Raw genomic sequence first — 19,613 nt, forward strand, 5'->3', positions numbered from 1 at the left:
AAACATCTTTGGGTTCTCACTTAATTGACAGGTCTAAACTGGATTAAGGTTGTTTGAAAAGATTATGTCTACACAAAATGGCATAAATCACTCTTAAAAGATTAATTTTCCTGAGAAGAGTGGGAATTTTTTTTATCAAGCAGATTTTCATCAATCCGCTTCAGCAATTATTCCACGGAAAGACACGTACAGCATGTGATTAGGACTCAACGGCTATAAAAGATTAATCCTTCTTATCACAGACAACAAGCCTATATTTTTTAAGTGGAGCCATAATTTGACAGCAGCTGCACAGGGAGGTGAGTGTCCTGGATTCAGTCCGTCCTCAACTTTGACTCATGAATAAATGTAAGCTTTGGTTTTTTCTCCTTCTCAAACAGTTCCAGAAAACACCATAATTAATTTCCCAGGCGATGTTTGTGAAGAAAAAGAATGGTGAGTAGTGATTATGTATTGCTTTTGTTGTTGTTGTTGTTGTTGATAGTAGTAGCAGTAGCGGTAGTAGTAGTACTAGTAGTAGCAGCAGCAGAAGCAGTATCAATTTATTATTTGTTCTGACTGCTAGCTTGGTCAGAAGAAGTACAGAAGTGTGCAGGTAGATCCAGATCCAGAACTTAGACATCACTGTCCGCTTCCAGCTCACTAGTTCAATGTTTCAATCACGGACAGTTAGGGAGGCCCTGACAGGTGGGATGTTTGCAGCCAGCTGTTTCCGTGGGCTGACGCTTCACGGATGCTCAGCCAAGCTGAAGGATATCTGGGAGAGCATTAAACAAAGTGACATGCAGAATGACTGCATTCGCTGTCGGAAAGGCACATGCTGTTTGCTTCTCACGCACCCTTTGCAGAGCCAAGTGGGCAAAGGCCTGGATTCAATCGACGTTCGTCCTTAAGTTTGACTTATAAACAAGAGCTTTCTGTCCCAAGTGCCCGTACAGAGACTGGGGGAAAAAAAGGCATTTATGTATTCTGTACCTTCGGACTGGAATAAGTTACAAAATGACTTAAACCTTAATGTTTTGATTTTGTTGAATGCTTTTAAATCCACAATGAAAGAACTGGAGGCGGAATCGATAGGATGTCAGTGTTTAAACTGAATTTTTGATGCGTTGCTTTTATTGCACATTGTTGTTGATTGTTTTGTATTGTAGTGCTAATTGTTTGTTGTACTGTTTTGTCTTATTTGCAACATTTTTGTGCTGCTGCCTGTCTTGATCAGGGCTCCCTTGAAAAAGAGATTTTTAAACTCAATAGGACCTTCCCTGGTAAGATAAATATTGAAATAAAAAATAAAATAAATAAAAGAGCGATTGTTCATTTTTAGCGATCACCAAACTCGCCAAACTGTTAGTAAGGTACAATTAATTATGCATTTAATCAAGTTAAGGATGTAATTGGTGATTGAATCCAGTGCAGTGGCATTAATCAGCTGAAGTCAAGTGCAAATGATTAAGCAGATATGAGCAAGGAGAGCTGTATTTGTTTCTGAATTTGTTTCTGATTTGTGTTAATTTCTGCTTTTAATTATTTAATTGGCAAAATCACTTGAATGATCTGGCATTTTAGCTCCATTTATATAGGCCTACATAAGCTCGCAAACGACTGCTGAAGCCTATTCTTGCTTCCCTATGAAACGTTTTACTGTGGTTTTATCTGGCATAAGTGCATGTAGCTAATTGCCCTGTTTTTCCCATATTTCAGAAATCAGTTTACCTAATTGTGGTATTGATTGTGCAGTGTAGCATGATTGTTATGTGCTGGTAAAATATGAACTCAATTCTTCTTCTTCTTTTTGTTGCTGTATAAGAAAGTGCAACCATTCATCTAGCCAAAGGTTGGGTTTTTTTAAATAACTGAAATATTTTGTGTGGTTTTTACGACATATTTTCATAGTTGAGGGCATTTACAACATGTTATGCCCTACTAGTCTTAACCATCTTTTTGTAGGCTACCGACACCGGCTCCTGGTTTTTGTCCATGGCTTTAAATTCGAGATCCGCCTCTGGCGCAAGCTATATGGGTTCATCGGTTGATTAACGGGCACCATGTTCGTTTTCTCATAAAGCGGGGGTATGGGGCGGGAGATGGGAGAGCCGCTTGTGTCATTCGTGGTCAGTTAACCAATCAACGCAGAGCATGTAAAAAAAAAATTATTTTTTAAATGCGCATGCCCACCCAAAACGGCCTGCTTTGATCAAAGGGTAAGAAACTCACTGGATTTCTGTAAATAAATGTGCTGCAGTACTTTCCCCTTGTATGGTAGATCTTGCGGAATAATATAAAATTGCCATAAATAGTAGGGACCTTTAAGTTAAGCAAGAGAAAATGGTTACGCTCTGTGAATTCAGTAGACCTTGAATTTACTCAATCAGCGTTCCCTTCATCTTCCGAGCAAGCCAAAAACCATCAAACCTGTGTGTTCACATTTGTCTCTGTAATAGGCACTGAGCTACAATGATGCCAAAGTTTATAGGCAAAAAAGGTCCAGCTTTTCATAGAAAATGTAACCTGCAGTGCTTGCTCAGTCATCTAAGAAACATTAACTCTGCAGCTTATTTACCCGTGTGTGCCGTTATAAATCTCGGGGGTGCCATAACCCGTGTCTGCCTCACCCGGAGGGCCTAGCTGTAATTGTACCTATGAAATGAAATTTTATGGCCTGCAAAATTAGCCAACACTAACGCAAGGTCAAAAATAATAAAAATCGATAGGCGGGCTCAGTGATCTACGCGTTCACGGTAAATTGCAGGTGGGAAATGGTCTTTGGAAACACAGCAGAATGAGTCGCTCGTGCTGATGCGTTTTCGTTATGCCCGATAATTAGGCTCGCTTTGTATTCCGCAGCGACCGTCCCCAGCGGGGGTTCAGCGCCCTGAGTGTTAAGGGACCCACGCTTCCTGTCACTTTCTGCGGCCGTGAAGCCCCGCACTTCTCGATTGATTTGCGGTTGAGAATGACAGTATCGTTACAAAGCTTATATAAGCTTGTATGATTTTTTTTTCTTAAACCTTGTTCTGTTTGAATACTATTATTTGTTTGTTTGTTTTTGCTCTGTCCCTTGTTGCATTTTACTTGTACCGTTATTAAAAAAATAAATAAATAAAAAACAAATGATGAAGCTCATAAAGATTTTCTGCAAATGTAATGCCGACAGATGTGTAAAAGTGCCTTTAGCACAATAACCTTGACCTTGTAATAAGAGTGGCCCATTAGTGAAATTCGCCTACAGGTAAAAGATGACCCATAGAATGGTTTACAGTGTAACTGGGAATAGAGTAGGCTCTGTGAAAGGGGGAGGGTTGGGGATTTCTGGCCTTTCAATAGTATCCTGAAAGCATTATTACTGTGGCTGCATAACGTGTCATTTATATAAAGAAATTGGGTGTTGGTATAAAATGATCTTACTGGTATTTAGCTTGTGCTATTGAATTTTTGAAATAAAATACCATCAAAAACAAAGGCAGTGGACAACAGATATTATGTGGCAACCAAACACTGAAATCCCCTGCACATTTTTGTCTGCCATCGAGGCCCAAAACACGCATGCACACCTTCAATAAATCCAGCCCCAAATGTTTTTCTCAGTGTAGGATAGCTACCATTTCATTGATTTATCAGTACAAGAAGGCATAAACACATTAATGCCGCTCTGTAACACTGGCTACAGCTCCAACGCTTCCATATGGCAGCAGCCTGTCATCAGTTGTAGTGAGCAGGTCAGATGTGTTGCTCCCAACACAAATATAAATATGTATATGCTATAGTGGAAGCTTAACTAGACTTAAGTAGAGTCTCTGAAGTGTGCTTGTTCACGAGCCAACCCTCCCAATTTCTTACTTGCCTAAGTTATATCCTAATCATACTAGTTTTTGCAATACTGGGGGAAAAAAAACTTACCGGGAAAGATATTTCTGTTCTTGTTTTTTTTCCCTACCCGAAACCTCATCTCATTCCATTGCATGTATTCGCATGTAGGCGGACACAGAGATTGATAATTGTCAATAGTACTTTTGAAACAAAGCACTAGTCTGGGGTACAAGGGAGTCCTTCTCGCGTCGCCTCCTCCCTTCTTCTCACTCCTCAAAACACCCCCTAATTACAACGCTTTGAATTGCGTCCGAACGGCTAGTCGCGATGTGTGCGCTTGCCTCGAGCTCCGCGAGCGTGTGCCGGTTGGGCGTCGCCCGTTCGGCTCCGATCGAGCGCGACGGCCTTCGCGCCATCGTCGCAGGACCCATCGGGCCTGTCCGCTCCCTCGTTGATAGCGCTCGTCGTTTCCGAAGGAGCGGTTTTACGGAGGCCGCGTGGAGGCAGGAGGTGCAATCGATACACGAAACGTTAAACTATTCTGTGTTACCTGTCCTCCCCGATTCCACACGCCCTGCAATTTACTACAGGAGAAATGCCGGCCTGCAGGAGAACTCTGACTGGACCACAGGAGAAGCTGGTTTATGTATGTAACTTTATCTTCCGATCAGATGATATTTGGGGGAAAAATGGTGCATGGTTGGCTAGTTTAATCAATAGGTGTTTTCTGCTGTGAAAACAGCATACAATACAGGAGATTTTCTATGAAGGTTGGGTTGTTGGGTTTGTATTAATATTTAACTCTTCCAAGTCAAGTCTTCCAAGTCAAGTTCCAAGGTAAAGATGCATGTTGATTGAATCCAGGGCATGGTCAAGGCTGATTTAATGCTACTATCATCAACGGTAATGCTGTCATCGTGGAGCACATACAATAAAAAAACTACCAATAAAAACTGTTGTACAGTTATTTCTGCTAATGCATATGGCAGATTTTATACTATAACCTGTGTAATGCCTGGGTATATGTTTTATTCTAAATCTTTATCTAAAATTGGAACACTTCTACTTTTGGAGTGATAAACTCCATGAAGGAGTAGCTCCTCCTTAAGACGTGCTGCTGTAAACGTTTACAGTCAGTCATGCAACTAGGCATACCCAATAGGCCACCAGAATTTTGGCAGGTAATTCAGTATTAGCAGTTAGTTTGATATAAATGAATTCCACATTACCAAATATTTGAGCGTGTCAATGTAATCACCGTGTCACTAATCTCTTTCTGATCAAACGGCACACGTATCGTTTGGTGTTTTCTCTGACGGAGTTTCTGCGCTTTCTGGAGGCCCGGCCTGGGAAGCTTGCTATTGTTTACCCGATGTTGAGGGGGATCCGCTGTATGCAGATGTGTCTCGTCTTCAGCTGGGTAAGCTTGTCTTTCATTCGCCATTAAAGGCCGGCTCACACATGCGTACAAACACAACTGTGACTGGACTATTGTAAGCTGTTTCTAGGACTACAACCCAAACAAAGTAAAAAATCTCTTCAGATCCAGGGCCGATTTGAACAAATTCCGCCTGGCTGGCTTCACTCTGCCAGAAGTATTGAGTGCTCTTGCATGTATGAGCTGTTGGATTGTGAATAAATCATCATTAATTCAGGGCTTCAGTACTATACAGTGTTGTATGTTTGCGTATCATTAATATTTCCCCCCACTTTTTGTCGAAGCCATTTTGTCTTAGAAAGGAAAGCACAAGCAATGAAAACAACTAGCTCTACATCTTTCAACTGTTGCTAGACAAACCAAAGGACTGGAACAGTGCGTTGTGATTGGATTTATGGAAATGTTCATAACATTGCAGTACATCAATTGATCTTGATCTTATCTGGTTAGAATGATGGTTCACACCTATAAGATTTATCTTATCCAGGTAAAATGGAGATCGGTGTACATCTGTGCAGCTGGTTCCACTTTGACGCAAGCTAGTCGGCTGTGTGTTGACTGATTTGCAACATGCTGAGTTCATACTCACGCCAATCAATCACTTCACACCAGCCAATCACAGGCCACTAGCCAATCACAGACCACTAGTTTGAAAGTCATCTGCCTGCTTATCAGATTTTTTTTTTTTTTTTTTACATCTGGCAAGAGAAAAACAAAACTTTCTTCCAATTACAAAGAAGAAAAGTACTCCTGCTGAACATTAATTTAGACTTGGCAAACAAGATGAGCATGACTTGAAGGAATTTATCATGTTTATTTGACCAATCCATAGAAATCTAATTTTTCAGGAATTTTTTCAATGCAAGAAAAATGGGCTCGATTTAAGCACAACGTTACCAGAGAGGACAGATTTGTTGCTTCTGCGTAGATCTACCATGTATTACCATATATAGCTTAACAAGTCTCTTCTAATCAGGATTTTGCCACCAGGATGAGTAAATGAGAAACTGCATTGAAAAAAACATACTTGCCTGTTTATGTGCATATTATACCCTGATGCAATGACAAACGTTTAATAGATTAATATTTTTTAATCTGCAAAATATGAATATGCACAGGACAAGAGTTTTCAAAACCATCAGTGTAAAATGTGGATCCCTGTCATTACATGTGAAGCCTATAGTAAAGTAAGCAAAGCTGACACTGGTCAGCTATTCAGGTGACATTCGACCTCCCCCAACTCTCTCTCTCTCTCTCTCTCTCTGCTCCTTGACAGTTCAAAGGTGAAGCAGCAGCTTATTGGCTCAGCAGGGTGAACGTCCGTGCCCCCTGGTCACTGGTCACAGCTCGTTCCCCTGCTGCTATGGATGGAATACTGCTTTTAGGGGAGTTTGTCTCCTGACATTTTTAAAAGGAATCATGCGGCTGTGGCTTTGTGTGGACGTTAGCTATCTAGTACTATAATTTTATTATTGTTGATTATTTCCACAGCACTTCTGCAATAACTGGATGTTCTCTTTGGCTGTTATTTCAACCTTGTCTATGACTTCATATTTTCACCTCTGTCTTACTTTTTAGAATGATTTCATCTTCCTCAGGAGAGTGCCCTGTAATTTATGTCACAGAAGCAGGGAATTCTGGGAAGGGTGTTTTATCCACAACGGTATATAAGACCTTAACGGACTGCAAAAGGTTTTCCAATTCTGCCCTGTAGGTTTTTTTGATTTTTAATTTTTTTTTTTATAGGATAAGTAATTTATTTATGAAGAAAACCTTATCTTAAATATTCCGTTAAGTTAAATAAACCTTTAAATCATGCAGAATTAGCGATACCTGTCATTGACATTCCATTTTGGTCGGAGAATAAATCAAACAAACTAAACTAACGGACCGAAAATATGGGCTGCCCACGTCATTGCCGTCCTGCGTGCTGGCTCTCTGTCATTGAGTGGAAACGTGGGACTTAGCAGCGGCGCTTTCACAGTGGAAAGAAGGAAAGGGTGCGAGCCCCATAATAGAGCGCGCTATAATCTTCATTTGCCGAGGCTGCTCTTTTTTGGGAGACAGGTAATTTATAATTTAGGCGCCCATTAATTTTAACGAGTCCGCTATCATTCATTTTAAGGCATCCCACCTTTCTGTGACACGGATAGTATTTCTTCTTCGTTTTTCTCTCTTTTTTTCCCTCCCCGCGACAGGACCGGGAGCGTAGCCCTACTTTCTACTTTGTTTGTTCTCGCGCTCGTCTGCCTCTTTTAACGGTCAGTCCGTCTGCGTTTGGAGGATTGGGAATACGGAATCAGAGCGCTGCGTGCAGCTCTGCAAGGACACTGGGCCTCAAGTTTCACTTTCACGAGACGGCTTTTGGAAAGTAAAACGTGAAAAACTATTCCCTGCATTATCCTTCCAGTGATTTACTTGATGAACAGCTTTCAGTGTATCTGTAATCCACAAACACAATTCTTTTGGACAGTAACTAGGTTTGTAATGTTTTCCATTTTTAGAGCATGTAGCAAATGGATAGCAACAAAATGAGAGCCTGCTTGAACAAAAGTTCAAAGCAATACACATAACCTTGTGAACAGTTGATTGGGATGGTCACTTGCATTACTATGAATTTTTTGGGAACTATTTGGGAATGGGGTTGTTCAGAACTCTTAATGTTTTGAACAACCCATTCCCAAAGGGTTTGTGTCACCGAGGTTCTACTGTATTACTTCCTATTTCAAGCGCGGAAGCAAAGGAGTTCAAAACCTTTGCAAGGGGTCTGAAATATTTTTGCAAGCAGCTTGCAAAAATATATATAGTACATGTATGTGTATATATAGCCTTTGTATATAAGCTGAGGACAGAAGCTGGTTAGTTCTGCTTGGAGCATGTTATTACTGGGATTCACATCTGCGCAGCATGTGTTGATGAGATTTCCCATTCCGATTTTGGCAGCCAACTTAGGGAGTATTTCAGAGCCTACGTTACAGTAATCCTGAGTCATAAGGGAAGCTGCCGTGGAAACGCAGACTTCCGTGGAAATCTGCTGCGTCTAAACAAACAGCCAGAATAACTCATAGTTTTGATATATATTCCCTGCAATGTAGCAGCTGTTACAGAGAGAAGCAGGAAATGACACAGAAACCAAAAAAGCCTTTAAAAAAATCTGGAACAATATTAAAGCAGACGGCCTGGCAAGCCAACCCTGTGTGCAACACAAACAGGTTAGGGTGATGTATGCGTGAACGGTGGAGAGGTTTTTAAGGGTTAACGGCAAAACGAGGCTGTTAATCCACATAAATGAGTGGGAATCTATTATTATCTTTGCCTCACTCGGCTCAGGAAATGAGATTTCCCCCCGCTTGCGCCGTGGCATCCTGTTCACACCAGTGGTTGGCAAGTGCTACAGAGAACTGCCCCAGCTTGGCCTGCTCTCTAGCAGTTTGAGCCCTGGTCTTGAATGTGCCAGCTCCCTCCCCATCAGTGAAAACCTGCTGCCCATGCACACGCTTCCCTTTCGTCCCTGCCGCCTGTTTCCCCGCACATATTTTCAGCATAGTGTTTGGGCACAGAGTATAGTGGGCTCACAGTGTTTGGGCACAGAAAATACTGGGCCCAGTGTTTGGGCACAGACGTAGAGAGTACTGGGCTCATAGTGCTTGGGCACAGACACACAGAGAGTACTGGGCTCAGTGTTTGGGCAAAGATGCACAGAGAATACTGGGCTCAGTGTTTGGGCACAGACACACAGAGAATACTGGGCTCAGTGTTTGGGCACAGATGCACAGAGAATACTGGGCTCAGTGTTTGGGCACAGACACACAGAGAATACTGGGCTCAGTGTTTGGGCACAGACACACCGAGAATACTGGGCTCATAGTGTTTGGGCACAGCCACACAGAGAATACTGGGCTCATAGTGTTTGGGCACAGATGCCCTGAGAATACTAAAATAAAAAAGGGGCCATAAATTTAGTATGAGTGTTATTCTGTTTCTCGCCATGGTGTTCTGCCTCTAAAACTGATATGAGTATGTCTTTGAAAGTTTATAGTTTGTGGGATTCAGCACCCAATTATCAGTTAATTCGCTTGAGTGAGCACGTTTATTCCTTTGATTTTGAAGTTTAAACTGAGAAATGAAGGCTTGATAATGTATTGTTATTATTATTGTTTGCTCACAAACTCCTGAATGATATTTCTAATTGACAGTTATGCAGGCATTAAATACATGTACAAGATAATGTACGCAAGGTAAATCAAGCTTATTATGCTTATTTGATTAGATATCATTCCAGAAGTTGCTGCCATCTTGGTTGATGTAACATACTCTAGTAAGTATTGACTAGATCAGGTAATACATTTCATGGCACCTAACCATTTACTGTAGATAAACAGGATTTCTCAAATCTGCACCACGTTTTCACTGCGCCTAATGAGACTGAAATGAAAAAATAACGGACCAAGTTTTTAGTTTGTTTCCCCTGCCGCCCTGCCCTGAACAGCCAAGCTGGCATCGCCAATCCTCAAAAAAGCCCATCCTGTCACCGCCTGTGCCACCGCGCCATCGATCATCGGGGTGCTTGGCAGCGTTTCCCCACGAGAGAGGAGGTGTCGGTACAGGCGGCGGAGTCAAGGACTTTCAGGTGCACCAAAAAGCATCGCCATTATTTACGGATCTTGCTGGGACGCATAACAGGAGACGTCAAACCGCCGTTGTGGGTTTTTTTTTTTTTTTTTTTTTTTAAAGCCAGGGAGGGGGGGAGGTGGTGGGTGCAGTCGTCCCAGAACCACCGGCTCCTTTGCTGAAGTGGGTCACGGACGCCTTCCTCAGTCCGCGCGTGTGCATTTCCCCCGAACAATGGCGAGCGCCCGGGCGGTGACAGTGACTAATAACCGGGGGCCACCGCGGAGAAACGGCCCGGCTGTCACATGAGTGATTGGGCCAATAATCACACGGCGTTGTCACGTGGGCGGAGACAGGGTGGTGGGGGTAGGGGGTGGGGAACAGCAGGAATGGCTGAGTATGGGGGGGGAGATCACAAGCTGAAAATCATTACCCCCCACTCTTGGGCTACCTTACCCGTACGAAGCCCTGCTAACTGACTGTCACTTTGGACAGCGCAGCGGTACGTGCTGTGGTGCGCGCTGGTAATCGGTGAGAGGTCACGCGAACCTGCTTTTCCATCTTGACCTCTTTTAAAGCGCACAGTAGCTGTCTGCGCGGCTGGGGGGAGAGCCGCAGGCTGAAGCGAATCACCGGCGTTCGTCTCGGCTCCTCGCGCCTCCGCCGTTCGTCTCGGGCGGGCCAGGAAGGAACGCTGGATTTGGCAGCGATGAGTCACGGCGCAGCAACAGCTGCTGGAGCGCCCCCTACCTGAGGCTGAACAGCACAGCTGCTCCTCCCAGTACAGCAGAATATACTGTATACACAGTACATTATATAGAAATAAGCACAGCTAGAGACATAAGCAAAATATTTTGGAACATCATTAAGAGGAAAGAGCACTGGTGAGCTCTGTTATCGTACAGGGCTTGGTTGGCCATGGAAGACCTCTACAGTTGATGACCAAATAATTCTCACCGCAATGAAGAAAAGCCCTTAAACATCTGTCCAACAGATCAGAGACACTTCAGGAGGCAGGTGTGGATGTCAGTGACTACTTTCCACAGAAGACTTCATGAACAGATCTTGAGGCTACACTGCAAGACGCAAACTGCTAGTTTCAGCCACAAAAACAGGATGGCCAGGTAAGTTTGCTAAGAAGGACCTAAAATAACCTGCCTGGAAAAAGATCTTGCGGACAAATGAGACCAAGATTCACTTGTATCAGAGTGATGGCAAGAGCAAAGTGTGGAGGCCAAAAAGGAACTGCTCCAGATCCAAAGCACCACCCACCATTTGTGAAACGTGGTGGTGGGGTGTTACGGTTTGGGCATGTAGAGCTGCCACAGGTACTGGCTCGCTCATCTTCATTGAGGACGCAACTGCTGATAGCAGCAGAATGAATGAATCCTACAGTTCCAGTACTTTGTGCCGTATGCATCTGAATTTCATGTGCAGAATGAATTCCAATTTTCTGTGTGTAGTACAGTGCAGTGGGAAGGTCTGGCCCTTACCTCATCACAGACCTCCGCGGGGGCAGAGACCCTTGAGGGGTTCAAGTCCGGGCTTGTTCATACGCTCACCACTCTTTCTTTCAATGCCAGATCATTACCGCTACCAAAAACTGTGCTTCACTGTAGTCACCTGTGTCTTGGATATGCTGTAGGTTTGAATGCAGGACCCTGATAGAGGCCAGTATGGGGTCGCGCAGTGTGGGTCTTTTTAACCTTTTTGTTAGCTGTGACAACCTAATAAAAGCTTTATAACTTTCAAAAAAATATGTGGCAGACTTATTTTGGCCTGAATGAGCCCAGCTCCCGATGAGCTCCCTTTTCTTTGTAGTCCTGTAGCAAAGCAGCACTCTAATGCTTCCTTCTCTATGATTCTTATTGAGGATTTCATTTAAAAATACCTTTCTCTCAGATTTTTTCCTGAATATCCTAATATATTTGGTGACACTCATAGCTCATAGCTCACTTAGAAAAGTGAGATTTCATTAGAGTTAAATGCCAGAATGTGAAGGCTGCGCTCTGCATGTTTTTGAAAAGACGCTCGTCTTTTGTTTTGAAGTGTTTCCTCTTTCTGAGGGGGTGTGACGGCGCGAGCCCCCCGCCGAGCGCGGTTAGACCTGGGCGCGCCTTCGTCTCCCAAGATTAAGGCGCGCTCGCGCGAAAGGAAGGTATAATTCAACGCTCGCACGTCCCCTCTCTCCCTTTAGCGGGAAACGTCTACGGCTCCGCGTGATCTCTGAAACGTCGTCTTCATTAGCGAAAAGGCAACGGTGCACAAACTGTAACGCAATGTGTCGAGCATAAAAATAGGTTATGTAGACTGTACACTGTGCTCTGTTTGGGTTGAAAGAAATGGAGGTAAGAATTGTCAACCAGAAGCTATAGGTCAGTCATAGCCTCAGTATAGCCATTTTTATTATGATTTATATTTTAGTGATCCAGAGACCCTCATCCAGGCCCAAAGGCATCCAGGGGACCCCCATAAAAAAGTTTTTAAAAAATGGTTATATATACTTTTTTTTTAAGTTCTTATGTTTTGAAATATTTCCCCAAATCTATCGTCATTGCATATTAAGTCTAGCCAGGGACTCCCTGCAATATCTTCAAGGACCACCAGGGGACTGCAGACCCCATGTTGAAAACCCAGGGTTCAGTGTAAACTAACCTCACCTAGTGTTTTTATTGTTCACCATTCAGCAAAAAAATCTCCCCATACAGAAATGTTTGTGATTTTAAATACCTTCATGCCCAACACATAGGCTATGGCTACTGAATGCAAGCAGTAGGCTCATATGGCTTTTGGTGATTAAATGTTGTTAGCTGGATATTGGTACAAATCAAACAACCAGCTAACAACATGGGGATACGGGAATGAAACCCACAGAGCAAGAAACCGTCCATCGATTTTAATGTTTCAGAAAGGGCTGTTACAGTCATGGATCAAACAAAAACAACACTGCATAACTGAATCATTTCTGTACCCGATGCTTGTTTTACGGTTTCTTCTTTGTCTTTATTCTTTTCTCTCTCTTTCCTGCTATTATTCAGCTGTAACCCTGGATGTTTTGATGGCTTTGCAATTTATAGACTGTTGAAAAGCCTTCTGGGACCAGGTGTTGCAAACTGGCCTCTTGCTATAAACGCTTAACACAGTGCATCTGCTGCTTGCTACTTACTGCATGTTGCGCTGATCATACCGTGATATGCACGTGGAAATATAGAAATTAACCCATCAAGCTCACCCCAGATTATGTCAGTGTTGCTGAAACATTACTGCAAGGAGATGGTATTTGTAATGATATGCAATGTTATTTTGGGTTTTCTGCTGTAAATAAAGTATTAAAAATGGGAGAGTAGTCTTCAGCCTGTCATATCTTTTTGCCCCCCCACCCCCACCTCATGCCAGCTGCAGAGCAACGCAAACCCCCTCCCACTCCCCCACTCCCCACCCCCGGAAGCAGAAGAGATGATTCACAGTGCGTAACGCCTGGTGTGACAGGAGCGCGTTAAATAGGACTTGGGACACCGCGGCACTGTGATTCCCCATCACAGCGGCCCATAAGTATCTGCCAGCTTTTTTGCGCTGACTCTGCTGTCTGTTACAAAAAGTGGCAGGGAGGCCATTTTATCTCTGCACATGTTTCACAGCAATTGAACAATCAGCCACTGTGGTGAAAATCCATAAGCATCGATCGGCCTGCTTCTCCTCCATAAGTCTCCAGCAGGAAATCACTGATGACAAATTATATCTGCAGTGCTTTTTGATTGGTGCTTTGATGTAAGCGATCTTAGAGGGCAGGCGGGGGGGCTCTTCCCCGGGCTTCATTAACGCGCCTGACCTCGGGCTGCCGCGACTCGCCGCGGTTTCTTTTGAGAGTCAGAAGCACAGCTGCTTAACCTCCGCGAGGAGCGCTATGACGCCGTAAGCTCTGAGGTTCAGTGATGGGCGGGCGTGAACGGGGAATGTGGGCTTCCAGGGCTCGTGTGGACGTTGTCTACTAATGGGGTCTGAGCAGGGAAGCAGACATTGATGTGGGTGTAACTGGGAAACTGAAGCTAATGTGAACGTAGCGATGAAGTATACGCTAGCGTGGGCATAGCAGGGAGCGCACAATGATGACACGGCAAACCACAAGGAAATGTGACATGAACCCAAAGAGAGGGAGGACGTTTCTGACACGGGGCCAGAAAGCAGGAAAATCGCTGCAGGGTGTTTAGAATTTCTGAGCAGGCACTTCGCAGGGTGCCCCAAATTGCAGGGTCCTGATGAGCCCAGCAAAAGGAAGCTGGTGATGATGACATCATCTTGCGGAGGGAAAGAGGGCTGCTGTTGTGAGGGTGCTGAGGAACCTCCAGGGGGCAAGCGGAGCTGAATGAATTACGGATAGATAGTTTGGAGAGATTTGGGTCGTTGCCATGGAGGTGAAACTCTGGGGTGGTGTGATATTAGTGCCCGCAGGAGTGGGCTATGGCCTGATCTGAACCAACATCCCGACCGGCTGGTTAAGTGCGTATCGTCGCACCCCAACCCCCCCCACCCCCAAAAACCTCTAACGGAGCGCCGACCTCATGCCGTAAATCAAGCTCCATAAAGAGTGCGTTACCCTTCCCCACCTCCGTCAAGCGATGCCATCCCTCACTCCGCGCGAATCCGGCCGGGCGGGAGGCATCCGGCCGGCCCCGGAGCGGCAAACGGTCGCCTCTCTCGGGAGGCCCGGCGCGTGCGACTGAGGGCACGGACCGCGGCCGCGTCGGCGACGCTCGGCCGCCCTGAAATACGACGGTGACGCACGGCTTCTTTTTTTTAAGCGGGAGGCTGCCGAACGGAAAAGGAGGAAACGGCGAGATGGATGGGTAATCTATTAATAGGCTCCTCCACCTAGAACTGTCACGGCGAGCATTTGTTCTGTGGTGCCTACCTCAGCTGCGTGAGCCCTTCAGACGGGCCGCAGCACAGACACCAGCATGCAGCACTTTTCTAAGGTCTTGCAAAAGTTTTTTTTTTTACCCCCACAACTTTTTACATTTTAGGCATTTTGCAGATGCTCTTGTCTTGAGTGCATTGCACAGCTGTTATTTTCGTATAGCTAGATATACAGCAATTCAGGTGCTTTGCTCTTGGGTGCAGCAACAGCCCCCTACCTGAGATTTAAACCTGTAACAACGCCGGAGCTACGAGCCCAGCTCCTGACCCATCATGTCAATACTGACCCTAACCGATGCTGACCCCATTGTTTTACAAGTTCCTCCTGTTTCGAGCAACAGCAACAGGTCGTACAAATAGTTCTAAAAAGTTGGGCTAGATGCTCTGCAGGAATCCATCATTTCCTGAGTTAATATCTAAATACTGTCCCACAACATAGGCTAATTGTGAATTTTACAAGATAGGCTGTTACTATCCAACTTCTGGTGTTCTCACCCCTCCTAGGGTGTTGATTTGAAATGTGTCAACAGAACTGCGGTCCTCATGTTTTCTTTCATTTGACCAAATCTTATGCATTGCCGGATGTCTTTTGATGTCCGGGCATTGTGTTTGAAGGGAGACAATTAGCACAAAAAATGTCATTGTTCGTCTCTAATTGTTTTTTGTTTGTTTTTATTTTATTTATTTTTAACCTTTACCCGAGAACATTCGGCTGTATCTGAGCAGTGTCCCGCCTGTGTGTTTAAGTGAACTGGTCCAGTGCAACGTTAAGTACAGCTGATATGAACACAAGGCTAATGAATCCCGTTCCTGCTCCGCTCCTCATTACATCCGGGCTGGAGCTCAGCGTCCACCGCGCGCCCCCCCGATCCATCACCGCGCTCGGGTACGAGACGTCCATGCAGGCTGCACTCCAATTGCCTTTTAATGTCGGGGTCCTGCTTCCAGTTCTGTTTCATTTTACCTTCTTCCTTTTTCTCCCTGGTCTGCTGGTGGTGATGTTAAGGCGATCGTTTATCCGCGCTCCGCTCGAAACGGTGCTAGAAAAAATGTAGCCTAGACTACTTGAATTGCAATCGGGCAAAATGTAAAACGTATCTCTCTGTAAACGCATCGGCACCGTTGCGCTAATTAAACAAGGCTAATCAGCTTTTCGGTTAGACGGCCCCCTCCCCCAGTTTCCGTTTCGTACGCTGGCTTGTTTGTAAGTGTAATCTTTAATAAGTGCGTTGTCACGAGCGAGGAGCGGAATAGTGCGGAGACATTGAATCCAGTGCACATCCATTCTGTGGACCTGTTGGCTTTTCTCATTCTGTGGCCCGAAGTGTCTCCTGAATCTGCCGTAGCCTACGTCAGATTTCACTTCCCCTCCCCTCCTCGCCCTGCCCAGCTCGCCGTCTCACGGAAATGACCGGCTCGGAAACCGCGGATGTCTCCCGCTCCTTCGCCGCCCGCGTCCGACGCCCGTGACGCGCTTTGTTGTGCGAAGGTATCAATCAGGCGGAAGCAGATTATTAGAGCGTCTGAAAGAGATCAAACAATGTTGCCGTCTCCGCTCGCACATGGCAGATTTACCGGCGGCCTGATAAAGTGCCGCGGATCTCTGTCAGGGCGGCGTGACAGCCCGCCGCGCTCGGCGGATAAATTACTGCCCGGGACGACGGTAATGCCTTCGCCTAGCAACCAGCGGCTGGCGGGGAGCCGCGGGAGGCCGCTCGACGCCGCAGCGCCGTCGCGTCCGAGGGTCGGCGTTCGCTGTTACGAGGGGGGATAATGGCCGTTCGTTCACTCTTACTTTATTCATCGTCTCGCCTTTCAGTTCCCCACGCTGGCTGAAGAGCGTTTTCAAACTAGAAGTGTGAAGTTGAGAAAATATTCTTCACCTACAGCAAAACCTTACTGCGGTGTTGTAAAGTGCTGTGAAAATGTCTCCTGTTCGCTGGATTTCCCTGCTTTTGACTTCCTGTGGGAGGACCATATTTATGACTCAAGTGCTATCCATAAATTCCCTGAAAACATGTGCTGAGAGAAAATGGCCTCCCTGCCAGCGCAGCGTCGTTTATAAACAGCCTTAGGCCCAGTCTTGTTTACGATAGGCTACTGACGCCCATATAACAGCAAGTTTTTGGTCCGGTGACATTGTAGCCTCCTACACCCAAACTAAAACTTTTGTGTTTGACCACTTGAGTCCATTTTGTTTTGAGAAATGTAGGCTACATCCCAATTGTCTTCCTCTCCCCTCTCTCCTTCATGCCGAGTCCCCTTGGCAGGCTGTTCTACTGACATCACTGAGTGGGTCAGCCGAGGAGGGAAACGGTGAGGGGAGGGGGTGGGAGGTACAAAATGGCTGCTTTGGGGACTGCTGTCCCCAAAAGATTTGGCTGTCCTGTCAAGTGTTTTTCCATAGAAGGACAAAATATGCGCAACACATTACGCTGGAGTCCATTATTTATCTGTAATTTAATTGCAGTGATGGAAAGCATAGCTGTCTGCGTAGCTGTTTACGGCTGTGTGATCAAGCATCCACCATGCTTTTGCCTTGTGTGTTAAATGGTTAAACATGTAGTGTTTAACCATTTAACACACAGAGCTCGTCAGAGCTGCCCTGCCCCTGCCCGTCAGGTAAAGAATTGTGGGCAATCAGTTTCCCCCCTTCATTCTAATGGCTTCACAGAAGGGGGCAGTTGAGGAGGCTGCAAGTCAGCCGCCCTTGCTTAGACTCTCCTGCTAAAGGGGCTGACTCTTCGCGGTGGGGGTGCAGGGAGCTGGTGAACAGGGCTGCTGGATGAGAATTGTGATGCAACTTAAATGCGCTTTGCTTTTTGTTTGCCTCGTTACGTGATATAGGGCAGGAGCTCTCAAGATTAACTTTGGGGCCTGGCAAAGTTAAACTGCCAGCATAGCTTCTCGGGATGCCTGGTCTTTCGGTAAAAGTAATCAGTTATATATGTATTGCTGTATTGTAAATGTCTCCTTACTCAACAACCAAATAAATAGGTTCGGACTCCTGTGGGACTCAACCACTATGTTGTGTTGATCGATAAATTAAAAAATGCTTTGTTTGTTCCCAGGACTTCCATGTTTTAAAATTTTTCTTCAAAGGCTAATGCTAAAGCTATTTTTTTTTACTTATTGACTCAGCAAGGAACAGTTTTCAAATTTCATGGCAAGCAAAAGTTAGGTCATTAAAAATAAATGGACATATAATGATGAACTGCGGTTTTACACACCCATAAAATGTAGCACTTTGGTTTAAAAGTTTGTCTGGCTTTGGAGTCAGGCATACTGTATGAAAAGGAAGGAATAAAAAAAAAACTGTCAAGATCAACTGTAAGAGCTAGACGCTGTCAATCAAATGGGATTAATATTTTAGTATCTTTCAGTGTTTTTTTCTCATGGAAATTTGAGACGAGCTGAGCAGATCAGAACTTCGCTGAGTCGCAGACAGAGCGGTGAGGAGATAGTGGATTGTTGCCTTATTTTAAGGCTGCCATATGACGCAAAACGCCTTGCAGCAAGCCCACGGCTGCGTTTACTCAAGCTGTTTCTGAGGCATGTTTTCTGCCGTCGGGTGGATGCGCTGGGGGTGTGTACTGACATAGCGAGTGACGTCGTCTGAGCAGTGATGTCACTGCACACAACTGCCCTCTCAGCAGACACGGCAACAGCGCAGCATTTTCTCCTCTTGACTGGAGCCCAGGTGTCATCGACGCCTGAAGCTCAGAAGGTGCGCGCAGTCGAGTCGACCAATGGGGCGGGCACAGAGACAGACGCAGTCAGCTCAGCCGGATCAGCAGGTGAGGGCTGAGTTGAGAGTCGCACATGTGAGGCTTATCCAATGGGGCGAGTCCAGAGACACGCACATGGTCAGCCAATGGGGTGGGGCAGCAGACGCATGGAGCAGGCTCAACCAATAGGACGGGTGAGAAATGTCTGCATATGAAGTCTTTGAAGAGAAAAGAACCTGCAGTGATTGAGCAGAACCCACAGGAAGCACACAAGACTCAAACTCCAACCTGCTGGAAAAATAACATTTCGTTAATTCATATTTCTTTCAATGATGGACACAGACCAGCAGTGCTACCTTACAATTCATCAAGGGCTTTCTGTCCAACACTCCCTTGTAAACTTTAAGACTATTCCCTCCTTCAGTTGTGGCAATTCTTCACACCGCCCCGCGAAATGACCTTTCTTTAATTAACTGCATTTTGAAGAGCAGACCAACCTTAATATGTGACGGTCAATTAATGGAGCATCCCTGCTCGGCCTTGAAAACCGCGGCCCAGCACCTGACAGACGGCCTACATCTCCCAGCCTCGCCTGACATCTCATTAGCAGCAGCTGTTTAACTGGCGACTCACCCGCAGTCTTTGAAACAAGGAAATTGTCTTTAGCAACGGTCCCCGTTTTTACAGTGGTCTTTTCCTTCGGCTGTTCTTTTTAGAAGATCCGTATGATGAAGTGAAAATGAGAGCATTCTAAATGTAGGGTCCATGCACAGTGCGGTGTGGGCGTTGTGACTGTTTTCAGCATTACCTTGACACATTGCTGAATCATTCACTTGTTATACATTCTTGAAATTATAGCACTTGTACCTAGTACTAAGTGGTAAAATTTCAATTCTGACTTAAAGGCCTTGTTTTCTTGAATTTCTATTGTGATTATACAGTGTTTTCTCTGAAGGGGCTGTTTCAATTAGATATTGGAATGTGACAGTAATTTCTCGCCCAGTGCAATAACGACAGCCATAATCAGTAATGTTGTGTTTGGCAGTATTTTCTGTTGGGTGCTAATACATGGGGTTGATATGCATGTGGCTTTGATGCAATTTGATCATGAGGAA

The 19,613-nt window shown here is 45.1% G+C and overlaps 1 long non-coding RNA gene across 1 annotated transcript; it reads left to right on the top strand.

Moving 5' to 3' along the window:
* The first annotated feature begins 336 nt into the window (after window positions 1-336).
* LOC135238417 (uncharacterized) lies at window positions 337-7,634 on the top strand. The gene is made up of 3 exons (XR_010325113.1): window positions 337-2,201; window positions 2,845-5,227; window positions 6,522-7,634. It is a non-coding gene; the product is annotated as an uncharacterized LOC135238417 (long non-coding RNA).
* Window positions 7,635-19,613: the final 11,979 nt, after the last annotated feature.

Source organism: Anguilla rostrata, chromosome 13, assembly GCF_018555375.3.
Source record: "Anguilla rostrata isolate EN2019 chromosome 13, ASM1855537v3, whole genome shotgun sequence".
Classification (NCBI taxonomy): Eukaryota; Metazoa; Chordata; class Actinopteri; order Anguilliformes; family Anguillidae; genus Anguilla; species Anguilla rostrata.